The 6,000-nt window shown below is 50.1% G+C and overlaps 1 protein-coding gene across 1 annotated transcript in view; it reads left to right on the top strand.

Annotated features, from left to right (window-relative positions):
* Nucleotides 1-2,655: 2,655 nt before the first annotated feature.
* Nucleotides 2,656-6,000, top strand: part of LOC147725966 (uncharacterized) — a 52,211-nt gene continuing 48,866 nt past the window's right edge. The window contains exon 1 of the mRNA XM_086960088.1: nt 2,656-4,257. The gene's annotated coding sequence lies outside the window, so the exon portion shown is untranslated. The remainder of the gene's footprint in view (nt 4,258-6,000) is intronic.

Below are 6,000 nucleotides of genomic sequence, written 5' to 3'. Positions count from 1 at the left end.
ACACTGGGAACAGCACCGACACCCACATGCACGCAACCTAGGATTCATCCTCAACTCTTCCCTCTCCATGTCTAAGCAGGTCAACGCGTCTCCTCCTCCTGCTACAACACCCTCTGCACACTCCACAGGATCTACAAGTGGATCCTGACCAAAACAAGAAGAACGGTGACACATGCCCTCGTCAGCAGTAGACTGGACTACGGCAATGCACTCTATGCAGGAATCCCAGCCAAACACCTACGATGACTATAACACATCCAAAACGCCTCCGCCCGACTGATCGTCAACGTCCCCCGCCGCAGCCACATCACCCCCTACCTGAGCGACCTACACTGGCTCCCCGTCGACAAGAGGATCACATTTAAGCTCCTCCTCCTCACCCACACACACAAAGCACTCCACAACGCCGGACCAGCCTACCTGAACAGCAGACTCAGCTTCTACACCCCCACCCGCCAGCTCCGCTCCACCAGCCTCGCCCTCACCGCTGTCCCCCGCATCCAACGAACGACCTCCGGCAGCAGATCTTTCTCCTACCTCGCCGCCAAGACCTGGAACACCCTCCCTACCCACCTACGGCAGACCCAAGACCTACTCTTTGTGGAGAAGCGTGGCCCAATGGTTAGAGCGGCAGACCCTGATGCAGAGGTCTGGCCTGGGACCAGGGTTCAATCCTCCCCTCGGCGGCTCTTGGACTCATTCTCCCCGGACCTGATAATTCTCGCCTCGGTGCCTAGTCTAATCATGGGTCCCACTCTGTGACTCTGGGCAATCTCCACAACGGCCCCAGCAGCGCTTGGATGCCTGGCTTCACCTTGGGGGTGCCCAGGAGTGGACATTTCACAGTAAAGCCAGGAAGGGTTCCACAGAGGTATGAATAAAGCGCTAGGAGATCTCAGGGTAGAAGTGCGCTTGTTAGAAATGGGATTTCTGGTTGGCTGAGGCTTGCGCCAAAGTCATGCAGAAACCACCACTCTAGTTAGGGCAAGGAAGTTACACTCCAAAGATAACCCCTGCTCACCCCCTTGGCAACGTGACACGAGCAGCAAGGCTGATCCCCGGGGCGATGTAAGTGAAGTATATGCGCACGCACCCACCAGCAACAACATCCCAGGCCCCCCACAAAAGGAACTCCACACAAGGTATATGTAAAAATAGCCTTTGTATTACAAAACACATTAGATAGTAAACACACACTTTACAAGGTGCCAGAGGCACGGACAGAATTTACAGGGGATTATATACATGGGACAGGGCCTCATGGGCCACTGTCAGGAATAAGCACTTTTAGAACTAGAATACTTGTTAGAGTTAGCACTTTGTAGGAATAATAATACTTGTAGGAATAGCGCTTAGAATATAGAACAACAATAACTGTAGCACCAAAAAGCAAATGTAGCACACAACTAATAACCACTGGAAAAAGGTAAGTACCACCTACGCAACCCTAACCACTTTAGGAAAATATCACGCAGGGAACCAGGACCTCACTAACAGGACCTAGAGTTGGAAAAACAACCACCTACGCATAACAATACATTTAGGAGTATAGGCAAGAGCTGTGTACATGATGCATAAAAACACATTCAGAGGTATATAAGATACATGATGCATAAACACATTCAGCGGTGTAGGTAAGTATCACAACTGAGCAAAAGATCACATAGGGCATTAAACATAGAACCTCGCAAGGGCCCAACACAAACTGTCCCTGCAGCCCAACTTGGCCCCTCAGGGGCTAGGATGCCTTAAATAAATCGTAAATCATACGTTCTTATATAGCGCCTTTCACCGTAAGGTCTCAAGGCGCTTGCTTTGGGAACCCGTCCTGGCTTTTCCCTGCAAGATAACCCCTAATAGGCATCCCCAAGGTGAAAGCCAGGCATCCCATTGCGGTGGGGCCGTAGTGGAGATTAAGCAAGCTATTGCCCAGAGTTGCAGAGTGTGAGCCCATGATTCAAGTAGGCACGAGGCGAGAATTATCGAGTCCGTGGACATTTTGAGCTCAAGACCCTGCCGCGTCGGGGATTGAACCCTGGTCCCGGGTCTGACCTCTGCATCAGGGTATGCCTCCTCTAACCGGTAAGCCACACTTCTGTATCCAGAAAGTCAGGCAGGCTGCGCAGGCAGCCAACAGAAGAAATGCGCAAAGGGTTCCAGAGCAAGCCTAAACGAAGCAGTTGCCCACTAAGTGCTGGGCAACTGTAGGGACTGAGCCTGGCACCAGCGTGCCTCCTGGCTCTCTTCTGGGGCTAATAATGACCAGCTGGGCCCCCAGGAGCCTTGTGGCTCCAAACAAGAATGCCCCCAGACGTTGGAGCCTCTCGGGGGCTCTGAAGAACTGTGTGCCCTGGTGTGGGGGGAGCGGCCCACTGCCAGCCGGGGCCGCTCTACCTCCCGAAATGCCCTTTGACTGGTGGGGCCTCTCAGGCTCTAGAACAAATGCCCCCGTGATCGTTTGGAGCCTCGTGGGCTCTGGGTTGCCAGGAAATGCCCCCGTTGGAGCCACAAGGCTCTGAATTGAAATATGCCCCCTAGTCCCCCTGGGACTTCTAAAACAATGTTGCCCCCACTGGTGGAGTCACCCCTCTGGGGACTCGGAAACAATAGCCCTCAGGCGTGGGCTCTTAATCACAATGTCCCCCGGGGCCTCTCGTGGGCTCTGGAACCAGATGCCCCCCCAATGCCAGAAGGGAGACCCACTCACCGGGACTCCTGGCCGGTGACTCGCTGGTCTTCAACCGGCTGACTTGGCTGCGGGGAGACTCCTCTGGCAGACTCCGGCAGCGTGAGGGCCTTTCCTCGGGGGCACGGGAGCCCCGCCTGTAGTCAGGTTCCTTTGCCGGCCTCGCTCGGCTTCCTACTTCCGGGACCTCCTCCTGGGACTCCAGGCGGCGTAACCCCCACCTCGGGGAAGCTTCCCTGGCTCGAGGTGCAGGGGGGCAGGGCAACCAATCGCTGTGCGGCCCTCTAGACGAGCCTCCAGGCTCAGGAGCGCCTCAGCCAATGGCAGCGCGGCCCCGGAGGCGAGCCTCCAGGCTCCGGGGCGCGTTAGCAAATGGCGGCGCACTCGTCCAAATGAATCCCCCGGGTCGTGGTGGGGAATCTGTCACAAAATGAGGGGTAGGCTCCCTCGAAGGAATTAAAATATAGCGCGGCAATGTTTGCAGGGTGGGCATCTGCTTGGAAAGTACAAAAAGGGCAGATCAAACACTCCCAGGCGCTGGAGGGAAAATAAAGCGCTCCCATGCCCTGGAGCGAAAATAAAGCGCTCCCATGCCCTGGAGCGAAAATAAAGCGCTCCCAGGCGCCGGAGGGAAACACAGGCACATATCCAGGCAAAGTCCTGTAGGAAGGTAAGCAGGGGGGGGCAAGGCTGGGCCCAGGGTCCAGCTCACAGGGCCCTCCAGGCAGGGAGGCAGTCCCTAGTGGCGGTATCCTCCTGGCGCCCAGCAGCAGCAGGCCCCCCTCTTCAGGTGAGGAACAGAGAACATTTTGCCAGGGGACACAGCCCCTTTTTATACATTAAATCCCTTTGTCTAAAGGTGCAGGCAAGGGGCGAACCAGATACAACTGGTTCCTGAGCACTTTGTTTTGGCTCAACACCTCTGCCAATTCACAGGATGGGTAGGGTCATCAGTCGCACCACAGGGGGCGGAGCCAGCATTGTGTGGAGAAAGCCCAGCCCTATTCAGGTCCCAGGTGCACTCCTCCCCAGCCATCAGCATGCTAATCTCCACACTCACCACCGGGGCAGACCCACCTCGACTCCTGGAGCCAGGCTCACCAGCCAGCTCCAGCCAATCACATGCCAGCACACTCATTGCACACGCACACCCATGTCTAGAAGTGGCACTTCCACACTAGACACATTCACGCCGCACACATCATTGCGCAGCATTCAATCTCACGAGTCCGCACATACCAAACTTGAGCTTGCACTCCCACGCATCAGGAACTAACATGGACACATACATTCCCCATGCATTCCTATGGGAGGGCAGGCCAACCTCACTACACGCACGCACTTTACCCTGGGACACAGTGGTAAAGGGCGCAGAAACCAAAAATCACTACCACCAATTCACATTCATAAGCAAAAAGTTTAGGGGTGAACCTGCCAGAAGGGCCAAGTCCAACAGCGCTATATAAATACAAACACATTTACATTTACTCTCTTTCAGAAGACTCCTCAAGACCTGGCTCTTCGAGCAGTAGCGGCAGCCCCCTCCCCTCAGCGCCTTGAGACCCTCACAGGTGAGTAGCGCACTTTTCAAGTACTCTGATTGATTGATTGATTGTCAGTGGAACTTTTATGGGTGGGATATTAGTAGGAATTCTGTTTTTTGCACATTAAATATAAGCTGGTTACTTGTTCACCATTGCACAGTCAACTTTAGTGCTTCATTCATTGTCTTAATCTCCACCAGTGACAACATTTTAATGTAAATCTGTGGTCATCGCAATACAAATGGAAAGAAATGTTGGCGATACAAAGTCTTTCAGTTAGTGGTTACATATAGAGGTTAAATAGAGTTGGGGAGAGAATTGAGCCTTGCAGTACTCCAATCATAATAGGGGACGGCGATGATAGTTTTTGATTAACTAAAAACCTATGTGTTTGGTTCCGCAAGAAAGATTTAAATCATTAGAGAATGGTTCCCGCTAATCCCATCCTGTTTTTGAGTCAATCTAGTAATTTCTCATGGTTAACTGTGTCGAACGCTGACGATAGGTCCAGAAGAATTATGAGACAAGTTTTGTCTTGGCGTCATCCATAATATGAAGTTATGTAGTTGTAATACTTTGATTTGGCCTGAAGCCCGATTGGCATTTATCTAGCCGATTTCATTTAGCCATGTGTTGGCTAAGTTGTTGTTGCACACATTTTGCTAGCACTTTCGCTAGTTGTGGAATATTGGATACTGGTCTGCATTTATCAGGGTCAGAGGGGTTTATTGGTTTGTTTTTTTAGATGGGGATTACTTGACCCGATTTGAGAGAATCAGGTATGGAACTGTGTGACAAAAAAGTGTTGATTATCGCGATCCAGATGTGTATGATAAATTGGCTGGTTGATGATATACATTTTGAAGGTAGCGGGTCATCAAAGTGGTAATTTGGTTTTATGGATGATAGGATTTTGAAGATGTTGTTGTCATCATATAAATTGAAGGTTGACCAGTGAGCTTCATTTTTGGGTACTGCCTGATAGAGTGTTGATTCATCGATTTGTGCAGCTGTTAGGTGAGGCTAGTTGATAGAGGCAGTTTTCAGCTCATTTCCCAGTGAATTGCCTTTGGCTGAGAAGGATGAGAACTATTCACAGTTTATTAGGGATTTTGTTGCTTCTTTAGATGATTTGACCAATTTGTTTGATTGTTGTTTTACCATTTCAAAGAGCTAACAAAGTCTATTTTTAGTGTTCGCCAGCTCCAATCTAAAGAATTCTTTTCTTGATTTGAGAATGCTTTTGTTGCATGTGTTTCTAGTTTTTCTTAGTAGTTTTAGCTGAGGGGTGTTGTCTCCATTTCTGTTCTGTTAGTCTCAGATTTCTCCTTTCATTGTTTAGGGAACTGTTAAACCAAGGATTCTTCTCTTTATCCTGGATTCTTTTCAATTTTAACAGAGCAAATAAAATGATTATATATGACATTTTTTAGTTATATCGCTTTGTAAGTTTGCTGACGTTTGTTAACTTAGAGGGTGGGGGAAGATCCTTCTCACAACGTGCTGCCAGTTTCTCATAGTCTAAGCCTTTTGTATCCCTAATCCATAGCTCAGTTTTCACTGATTGTGCCGGTCTTTTCTTAATTACACCTGGTACTAGGAAGGTAATAACGTGGTGGTCTAATCAGGCGCATACAGTAATCAAGATTAACTTGACAGCCTTTTCCTTTGAGGTAATCCAGTCTAGTGTAGAGCCTTTTGAATGAGTTGAGAGGGTGCAGGTTAGAGTAAGTGTTTGGTCTGCTAGGAAATCCTTATAGACATTAACCC

This window comes from Lissotriton vulgaris, chromosome 3_1, assembly GCF_964263255.1.
Source record: "Lissotriton vulgaris chromosome 3_1, aLisVul1.2, whole genome shotgun sequence".
NCBI classification, from domain to species: Eukaryota; Metazoa; Chordata; class Amphibia; order Caudata; family Salamandridae; genus Lissotriton; species Lissotriton vulgaris.
Note: the sequence above shows the minus strand (reverse complement) of the source record. Positions and strands in the feature narration are given on the sequence as shown.